Source organism: Podarcis bocagei (genome assembly GCF_964188305.1).
Source record: "Podarcis bocagei genome assembly, chromosome: 3".
In the NCBI taxonomy this organism is placed as follows: domain Eukaryota; kingdom Metazoa; phylum Chordata; class Lepidosauria; order Squamata; family Lacertidae; genus Podarcis; species Podarcis bocagei.
The window spans coordinates 105512651-105523240 of record NC_138127.1 but is presented as its reverse complement, the minus strand read 5'-3'; the positions used below and the strand labels follow the sequence as shown (position 1 = coordinate 105523240).

General features: G+C 41.2%; 1 long non-coding RNA gene across 1 annotated transcript; it reads left to right on the top strand.

Annotated features, from left to right (window-relative positions):
- The first annotated feature begins 5145 nt into the window (after nucleotides 1-5145).
- On the top strand, nucleotides 5146-9827 carry LOC308584275. Its single transcript, XR_014006731.1, has 4 exons — nucleotides 5146-5477; nucleotides 5627-5695; nucleotides 6287-6328; nucleotides 9557-9827. It is a non-coding gene; the product is annotated as an uncharacterized lncRNA (long non-coding RNA).
- Nucleotides 9828-10590: the final 763 nt, after the last annotated feature.

The window sequence follows — 10590 nt, the reverse complement described above, 5'->3', positions numbered from 1 at the left end:
GGACCACCTCACCCGGTATGCTCCACGGAGAGCCTCAACACCCTAGTGGTCCCGGGCCCTAAGGAAATTAGATTAGCTTCAACCAGAGCCAGGGCCTTTGCAACTCTGGCTCCGGCTTGGTGGAACACTCTGCCTCATGAGACCAGGGCCCTTCAGGATCTGATTTCTTTCCGTAGGGCCTGTAAGACAGAGTTGATCCGCCTGGCCTTTGCCTTGGAGCCAATTTGATTCCCTCCCTCTCTTTTTTCTTTTCCTTTCTCCTCCTGCGATGAGGCTACATTTTAATATTTTAATGTTTCAATATTTTAATGTATTTTAATTTTGTTTTTAAGTTGTAATCATTCAACTTGTTTTTATTATTGCTTGTTTTTATAATAATCTTTATTAAATTTTCAAAAGGTTACAAATAACAGAACAGAAAAGAAAAAAAGAAAGAAGAAAAGAGTAAGAAAACCAAAAGAAAAAACAAAAAACAACAAAGAAAATTTCCACCTTTTAACACTCATTTTCAGTAACTTCTTTTCAAGACTTCCCCACGTCTCCCCTTATTGTATTCCAACTCCAATTGTTTGTTTATTCAAGCAAATTTTTCCCTTAATGTCCTGAAACATAGTTTATTAAAATCACTTAACCCTAATTTAATTAAAATAATTTTTTGTAGTAGAATTAAACTTTAATTCGTTGTTATACCTTAGCAGTTTTTAAAATATATACCTTGACCCTATATAAAGAGAGGAAACAGAGATGTAAGAATAAAATTAAAAAAGATACCTTTCCTAAGGTTGCCACTATTTCCCCTCCACGGATTCCCCATTCTTGTAATAATAAAAAACCTATAGTTTTTATACTGCAAAAACAAAAAACAAACCCCCTTCAGACTTCTAGATCCCACCCTTCTCTCCCCGGTTTCAATCCCTAACCAAAATCCAATTAGTCCATCTTTTTAGCCTGGTGATCTTACGTCCGAGGCACGCAAATCTCTCTCAGTCCCTTTCAGCCGGTTTCTTCGAATGTCTCTCATACTAAACACCCAGGATCGAAGAAGTATTTTCCCAATGCTGACCATGGTTCTTCCAGCGAGGCCTACTTGTTTAAAGGTGGTGCTCCAACTCTGTTTCATAAATCCATATGTCGCAAATAATCCAACTTTCACCTTGGTCAATTTAAAGTTCTTCTTGGCAGGTCTCCAGCTCTCTTTTCTCTTCTGTGACGTCTCAGCCATCCCTTCTTTCAGCTCCTCCTGTTTGGCAGATGTCTTTTCCTCCTCAATCTTTGGTTCTTTTTCTTGTCCAGCTGCCTGTGTTTTGAACATCGAGTCCCTTTCCAATTCAATAGGTATATTTTCAGTTAGCTTCGGGTTTGAAGGGCTCGTAGACAAAACAAGGCCTTTCTCATTCATCTCTCGCAACTTTCCCACGAGAAAGGTCAGCTTTTCCAAGCCAGCACGTATTTCCTGTATTCCCTGTTTTAGTTCCATTCTTGTAATGTCCAAGAATCCCATCTAGAGGGATTCTGGTTATTTAGTGTTCTTTTCCCTTCCGATCCAAAAGTCAGATTTATTTGTATCAATCTTTCTTTGCTTTCAATATTTTGTAGCAATATAACCGGTTAGAGTTTCAGCTTTCAGTTTTTCCAACTTTGACAGCTAATTTGACAGCTGTCAAAAGTTCCTGTAGATCCTCAGCAGGCTCTTTACACGGGTTACTCCCGGGTTTGAGAAAAGTGGTACTTAATCCAAACAAAGTAAACTCTAGTCCTCCAGCACATTAACTTAGTCCTTTAAATCCGTGGAATTTATATCCTTATCCAATCACGACAATTCTTCCCGCAACCTTAGTTGACAGGTCCTTGCTTTGAACTGTTTACAATAGGGGGGAGACGGACTTCCTTTTTTTTCACCTCCCCCGCTCGTGCCAAATCCAAAGCCGAAATATTTGTAATCCAATTTTCAAATTACTCACGGGTTGTTGTTCTTGCTTTTAAGTCCAAATTTAATAGGAAGAAGTCAGCGCTGTCCGAAAAATGGCATGCGGCTTCGCTCAGCAGGGGAAGCGGAGGACTCACAGGACCACGCCGCTCCCCGGCACCCGTTCCGTAGCCTTTAAAAAGGCTCCTTCACGAGTCAGGAGGGCGCTTACGGTGCCCGCCGAGTCACCATGTCCACGGGCTCCGTGCCCGTGGTTTTTAAGGGTCCCCGTGTCGCCGGCACGGCAAGACCCAACCCCCTGCTAAGCCGATTCCCTCCGGAGCTCGGAGGGAATCCGCCATTAGCAGGTCGCGCCAACCCGGAAGTCTCTGTTTTTATTATTGCTTGTTACCTGCCCTGAGCCCGGCCTTGGCTGGGGAGGGCGGGGTATAAATAAAAATTATTATTATTATTATTATTATTATTATTATTATTATTATTAAGCATCCATGACAGATGACCATCTGTGCACAGGAAAGTGGACAGGCTCCCAGGGGAGATGCAAGCAGTTCAGGAAAGATGGACCTCCTAATGGAACGTTCCACCAGACTTTTTAAAATTGTACATAAGGCACTCTGGGAACCTTTTGACTGAAAAGCAGAGTACAACTGATCAAAACAATTTAAACAATGTTTCTGCTATCTTCTTGGTGGTTTCTTTCTTTTTGTTAATTCTTGCATTTCTTGTTCCTGCTTGTGTTTCTAACTTATGAATGATGGGATGAAGTCATTGATTTATGTGGGTGTTTGTGTGGGAAGCCTATAATGGTGGCAATGGACATAAAAGTACATGAATCACAAAAACAAGCCTGTTAAGCAAAAGAAATCTAAAAATGTGCAGACCAGGAGAAAAGCACACTGAAAAGATTCTTTCTTGGTTGGTATGGCAACTGCAGTCAAACTGAACAGTCCAACCCAAAAAGGTTGTATCAAACTGCATTACAGCCGAGCTCTTACCCAAAATTCCACTTCCTTTCTATCCAGGCTCCTTTAAGTTGGCAACAGCTTTTGTGAGATGAGAGGAAATCTGTTAACTGATATGGAAAGAAAAGAGCAGGAGAAAGGCTGTTCTGCAGGTAAATATTAGGAAGTTCTCGAAATTGAATCAATTGCATAGGATGAGTTAAGGGAGAAGAGTTTGGATGCTGAGAGTTGCACAAAATACCTGTTTGTAGCCTGGAGCACAGTACAGATTGTCAATATATGAAAAAGGTGATTATGTGGGTAAATCTTAGGATGATGTGCAAGATAAATAAATGGCTTAGGGTGAGTTAAGAGAATGGGGCCTGGAGGGTTCAGATGCTATTCTGACAGTTACCGGATTTGGCACTGCAACACTATAAGTAGAGAGAACCTCCTTGTTCCATCCAAACTCCACTTCCTTCTGCCTTAGAGTGCCTTCCCTTTGGCAGAGATCTCAGAGGAAACTGCTGCCATGAGGTTCCTCTACCTGAGCTTTACTCTGGTGTTCATCCTCTTCCACGTTGTTGCAGGTAAGAGGGCAGAGGAAGGGAGTAGCTGCTGGAAATGCAGAAGGTCTCAGCTTCAATCCCAGGTATTTCCCCTGCTGGAGACCCTGAGAAACTGGTGTAGGTGGAACAACAGCATGAATTGGGTGCTTCCTATTCTATCTGGCTGCTTAAAAAGGGGTGGTGGAGGAGGAAAGTATTTAACAATATATTTAATATTGAAATTGAATACATGACTTTTGCAAAAGCAGAAATGTTCTGGATACAGACTGAGCCACAAGGCAAGTTCCATGGTGGTCATTTATATTGCTGTGAGTTTAGAAGGGTTAGTGTGCATGATCCCGCCAGTCTTTTCTAATTCCAGAGGTCCTGGATCTAGGAAGAGTAAAAATCTGGTGAAGGATTCCATTATGGACCTAACCAGGCAAGTTTCACAGCCAATGAAGAGATTGTTTCCCCTGGCCGAATGAGTGGGTCTTACCCCCTCCTCACCTAGCTGGTAGCTGAGAAAGACTATAGCCAGCACATTTGGGTGTGAGCTGAGCAAGACACATTGGCAACACTACTGGGGAGATTCCAGAAAATACCATTCTCAGGGAGGGCACAAATGGCAAGGTATTTCTGAAGCTCAGAACAGCTGTAATTCTGATTAGCAGATGTTGAAAGCAAAGGAATGAAGGCTGTAAAATGGCATGAAGGCTGACATAGTTGCCAGTTATGTGGTTCTGTGGGTGCATTATCTCCTAATTTTTCTCTCCTTGCATTAAGAACCTTCCATTAACAACCTGCAGGATATAGGCTTGTTGGCTGTGCAGAAAAAATCCCAAGAGCAGTAATCATCATCATCATAATTTTATGATTTATATGCCACCCAAGTGGCTGGGTCCAGCTCAGTGTCCGCACCCTTACAAGGTTCAGGAATCAGCTGGAGTTTTTTTAGCGAAGGAGGACCGATCTGACCCTTGCTTATTTTGAGGCAGCAGAAGCCTGTAAAAGTTGGTCATCCCATTAAATACGCATGGTTCTAGATTGGGAAAAAGTGGTTGGAAACCCCTTTGCTGCCTTTAAAAGAATTTATTTCCCTTCTCTTTTACACAGGGCAACTTTTCTGTGAAACGTTTGGAGGATCTTGCCAATACCCAGCAACTACAAACTGTACTTATGGGAAAATCCCATGGGGCTCCTGTGGCGACAATGGAATCTGCTGTAGTAGTAAGTGATATCCATTGAGTTCTTTTGCTTTGCAAAAGAGATAAAAATGCATTGAATAAATATATATATAAACAAGGTGCCTCTCAAATCAACCATTTTATGAAAAATTGATTATGTTGATCAGTCAAATCAGGACTTCCCATGCCTGACAATCCAAATCTGCAAAAGGACTCTTGGGAAGTAAGTCATATCCATTGAGTTGATGGTCCCACTTACTTGTGAGTGCTTACTCCTTTATATTCCTGATTTCCTGATCTACACTCTGCATCTTCACTGGAGGAAGCAGAGCTTGCCACGAGACTATGGCAAACAGAGCTTGCTGAACTCAGAGCCACATATCTCATCAATCAATGAGACAGTCCTCCGATACGCACAGCCTCTGGGCCCATGACCATTGTCAGAAGTGCCGGGGGGGGGGGAAGGTGTGACACGCATAGCCCCCAGATCTGAGCAACCTCTCCAGGCATCTTCTCTCCAGAATGCAGCATGGAACGGACATAACTCATCAGTCCCGGTGTGCAGCAGTGACACATACCCAAAGATATGTGCACACTCAAGCAGCAGAGTATAGCTGGAAGCTGAGGCTGTGAGGTGTGGCATCTAAGTAATTTATTAAGCAATATATCCAGGACAAACCAATCATGGTGTCCTCTCACACCTTGTCCAAGAGAGAGAGAGAGCAAGTACAAAAGTACAATCCCACGGAAGAGATAAGGACTGGCATCCGTTCCCACACTTTCCAAGCATGGAATGTAAAAACAGACAAGTGATGTAACAATCACACATCCAGCAACAGGAGAATGAAAATACTGACAGCAGGAGCCTGTAAAAGTAGGCAATCCCATTAAATATGCAGGGTTCTGGTTAGGAAAAAAAGTAGTTGGCAACCCCTTTGCCCAATTAATTATTTTTTATTTCCCTTCTCTTTTACACATTGCAACTTGACTGTGACTTATATGATGGATCTTGCCAATTCCCAGCATTTATGGAATGTCCATATGGAATAATCCCATGGGGCTCCTGTAGCAGCAGTGACCCCTGCTGTATTCGTAAGTGATATCCATTGAGTTGTTTTGTTTTGCAAAAGAGATAAAAATGCAGTAATATTTATATAAACAAGATGCCTCTCAAACCAACCATTCTATGAAAAATTGATTGTGTTGATCAGTCAAATCAGGACTTCCCATGCCTGACAATCCAAATCTGTAAAACTCCACCATGAGCTCACCAGCTGGCCTCAAGTAAACCACACTTTCACTTTCAGCCTCGATCTCCCCATCGGTATTCATGGGACATAATAATACTGACTGGCTGTTACAGAAGGCTTTGGAAATTTATTTATGAATGGCATATATATCCCACCTTTTTCTCCATGGACCACAAAATGGCTTCTAATTTAATCCTCACATCAACCCTGCAAGGTAGACCAGGCTGAGAGTGAGTGACTGACCCAAGGCCACCCAAGGAGCTCCATGATGATTTGAAGGCTGGTCTCCCATTTCCTAGTCCAGGACCTCAGGCTCTCATACTTGAAAGTGCCATTCCAATGCTCAAAACAAAACGGACATCAAATTAATGTTTCTTTTTGCACAGGAAGTCCTCTCAAATAATGACAATTTACTTCTCTATCTTTTGCACAGACAAACCTCCGGACTTTAGATCCTCGGAAGGACTCTGGGGAAGTAAGTCATATCCATTGAGTTGGTGTTCCCTCTTACTTGTGAATGCTTGCTCCTTTATAATCTTGATTTCCTGATCTACACTCTACATCTTCACTGGAGGAAGCAGAAGCAGGCCTTTGCATGTGCTAAAAAAAATAGTCACCAATGAGTTTATGGATCAGAGTAGCTGATAATATACTCATATAATATTAACTCTGTTTCTTTAAGTAAAAGGTTGGATTCAGTTCTGATGCAGCACTTCTAGGTTCTGCATCTTCTTTTAAGCATTAGAGCCTCAAGGTTTTCATCTGTCCACAGGGAATTTTGATACCGTGGATGTTCATATGTTCTTAACTGCTCTTAACCTGAAACTGTTCCTAACCTGAAGCACCACTTTAGCTAATGGGGCCTCCTGCTGCTGCCGCATGATTTCTGGTCTTATCCTGAAGTTCTTATCCTTAACCCGATGTAATATTTCTGGGTTAGCGGAGTCTGTAACCTGAAGCATATGTAACCTGAAGCGTTTGTAACCCAAGGTACCACTGTACTGTGGTTTTGCTTTTGTTTAGTTTAAATTCTGCTACCTGTCCAAACTCTTGTATCAGCTCCAGTGCCTTAACTGCACTGCAGTCTGGGGCTTGTAATGTCAATACTAGAACATCCACAAAGGCTTTTAATTTATATTGTTTGGTTCCTACTGTAATACCTTTAATTTGTTCATTCTTTCTAATCATACTTAGCAAGACCTCTAGAACTGAAATAAACAGCAGAGGGGGAAAGTGGGCACCCTTGCCTGGTTCCCTTCTCAATTCTAATTTCCTCCGAAACCACATTATTTACAATAATTTTAGCTTTTTGTTCCTGATACCATTTTAAAAATCGCTTTAATACCATTTAAAAAATATTGGCCCACCCCCATACTCTCAAAATTATATAGCATAAAACTCCAAGATACATTGTCAAAGGCCTTCTCTGCATCAATAACCATTAACATTGCTTTACAACTCTTCCTTGCTACCAGCTTTTCCAGGATATCCACCACATTTCTAATATTGCCTTTCATATGTCTTCCAGGCAGAAATCCTGCCTGGTCCTTGTGGATATACCTAGATAAAACCTTCTTTAGCCTGTTAGCCATTATATTTGCCAACATTTTATAATCCACATTGAGTAGGGAGATTGGTCTATAGGTTTTAACATTGGATCTATCTTGACCCTGTTTAGGAATCAGAGTGACATAAGCTTCCTTCCAGGTTTCAGGAGCTTTGCCCTCTCGTAAAATCAAATTAGATACTTCTACCAGGGGTTGAATAAGCCAAGCTTTCGGTGTCTTGTAATATTTTGCTGATAGACCACCAGGTCCCGGTGCCTTGCCAAGTTGCATTGAGTTTATTGCCTGTTCCACTTCCTGTCTTGTAACTGAACCTTTTAATAGGATCTTTTTATTTTCCAGAATCTGCTACAAACCATTAGTCTTTATAAATTTCTCAATTTTTACCAAATCCTCTTTGTCCTTCTTATACAGTTGTTTATAATATTTGTAAAAATATTTTCTTATGTCTACAGGGTTCTCTACAGATTTTTCTTCTGTTACAATATTTGTGATAGTACTTTGCTTTTGTCTCTTCTTTAATTGCCAGGCTAATAATTTCCCACATTTATTTGCAGATTCAAAATTTCTTTGTTTCATCCTTCTCAACTTCCATTCTATTTCTTGATTTACAAACTGTGAATATTGAACCTGTAAGACCTTAATTTCTTTTTGAATCTGCAAATTCTTTGGGTTTCCTCTGAGCTTCTTCTCTTTGTCTTTTAGTTGTTCCATAATTTTATCTTTTCTCTCATTCTGTGACTTTCTCCTAGTTGAATTTTGTTGTATCAGAAACCCTCTCATTACTGCTTTGCTGACATCCCAAATAACCCTTGTTTCCGTTCCTTGGATCATATTAAGTTCAAAATAGTTCTTTAGGGTTTTTGGGGCCTTATTACCAATTGATGTACTTGAACCCAGGTTTTAAGATGGTAAACGACTGATTTGAGTGTTTTCCAAGGTTGGTGACCAGAAAGGTACAAGATTTGAAAGCTGTTTCTTTTGAGGAATATTGGAGGAGCTCAGCATCTTCAACCTGGAAAAGAGGAGGTTAATATTTGCCAGGCTGCAATGGGATATTTTTCCAGAGGGCAGGACTGGAAACAAAGGGGTGGAAATAACAAAGAAGCAGGTTTTGAGTGACAATCTGTGAGGGAACTTGTCATTGAAGATCTTGCATTGAGCAAGGGTGGGACCAGTTGATCTCCAGGTCACTTTTGGCTCTCCATCCAGGTGTACATTCACTGAACTTTATCCTGCTCTTCTTCCCAAAGGAGACTGGGGTACAAATATCTCTACTCATTTCATATAAAACTATTCATATAAAACTATTTTTAATTATATTATCTATTTGACTTATATACCAAGCTTCATCAAAACATCCCAGGGCAGTTCAAAAGATAAACACAGAAAATAAAAGCACAGATGTATAAGGAGAAAAATTGAAAAGAGATTTTTGATTCTTGCCTTTCTTGGTTATAAGTTTAAGATCAGGGGCTGTTTTCCCGTCTTTTAAAAATGCTATCTGTAAGTGCCAGTGAACAGTTACTTTGTTTTTTTCTTTTATGTTTGGAAAAAGAGATAAAAATACAGCAGATAAATAAATAAGGCCCCTCTAAACGTGACCATTCTATCAAAAAATGATGATGTTGACCAGAACTTCAGTCAAATCAGAACTTTCCTCGCCATGCCTTTCCATCTAAATCAGTGACCATCTTTCTTTCCAGGAGAAGGTGCAATATAAATATCAGAATTAAAGATAAAATAATAGTTAGCATCACCGTTCCTGTAAGATGCTATGTCACTTTGAGGATCCAGCCTATGCCATCACCTTCTACAGCAATGGAGAAGGTGATCCTCAGGTCTCCCTGGGTCTTTGTGTGGTGGAGTCCTCAGAGTCAGTGACTTTCAGTGGCCCATCCTGACATCCAGGATGGGCCAGGGGATGTCAGTAGTGATCTTGCAAATTCCTCTGAGAGCTCTTCTGGGGCTGCGCCTGCATGTCCTCTTCCTTTCTGCTACAGATTCCTTAAATGTTCCATTGAGTCCTTCCAACACTACAGTTTTATGATCCTCCCTCATCTCCTGAAGGTGAGCAATCTGACTCCAGACTCATGAAAGTGTAATCGATTACAGATTTCCTTCTTTCTTGTATTCAGGATAAACATCAGTGTGTGATGAAATGGAGGGTTCTGCCAGAAGGGAATCACCAAACGCTGCCCGTCTGGTCTAACTCTTCCAGCTTCCTGTGGCTTCAATGCACAATGCTGTTCCCTTCAATGACATCAGTGAACAGCCCACATACATAGGTGTGAAAGCCTGATTGCTACGCTGATTCTTCTGGATCTTTGCTTGTGGAAGTGGTTCCGATCAATCCATTTGTGAAAGCAGGCAATGAAATAAAGATCATCTAATTAAACACAAATTAAACTGCAATTGCAAAATTGTATTTTTTCATTTTTTTAAAAAAGCATCTCAGACTAAATATGACCCACCTCCAGTGAAAGCACTGTTGGCTTTTTTTGCAGTATGGTAGCGCTGCAGAGAGCTTGCTGGGGAGACCATGCATCAAAAAGGGACTCAAAAATAACTTAAAGAAGGTTTTAATAAGAAAAACAAAAACTCCATTTACACTACAATACATCAACAAACCAGACCCAACCACCAACCCATCCCCCAGGGTAATGGGAGAGCTAGGTGCTGCTCCTTATATACTCTACCCAATTCCTGACACAGTTTAATCAGTACAACTCAGCAGCACCTGCTATGTTTCACAGCTGTAAAGCTGGGTCTCGTTAGTTTGCTCTGGCCCTTGTTCCGGCCCCTTAAAGACACACACATTGGGTGGAACAATGATGAACCTTTACATGTAAAGAAACCATTCAACAAGCACATCATATCTGCCCAAGATCCCTCTTGACAGAAGTCCTCATCCCCAAGTCCCAGGAGCAGATAACTGCAGTCATTGCTTTTCATGCATCCAGGCAGTGTTTGGGTTTCACTGCCAAGTTGGTTATGTGAACATGGGTTGGATAGGCTGAACTCAACCCAGACTGGAGCCATGACCTAACTGGAGCTGATTATTAAGGAGCCACTGCCTTGGGGGTGCCCATAGGTCACTGAGAGTGGTATTTAATGCTGCTGAATGCACCCCAGTTTCATTGATTTCCATGGGTGTACTCTGAGAAGGACT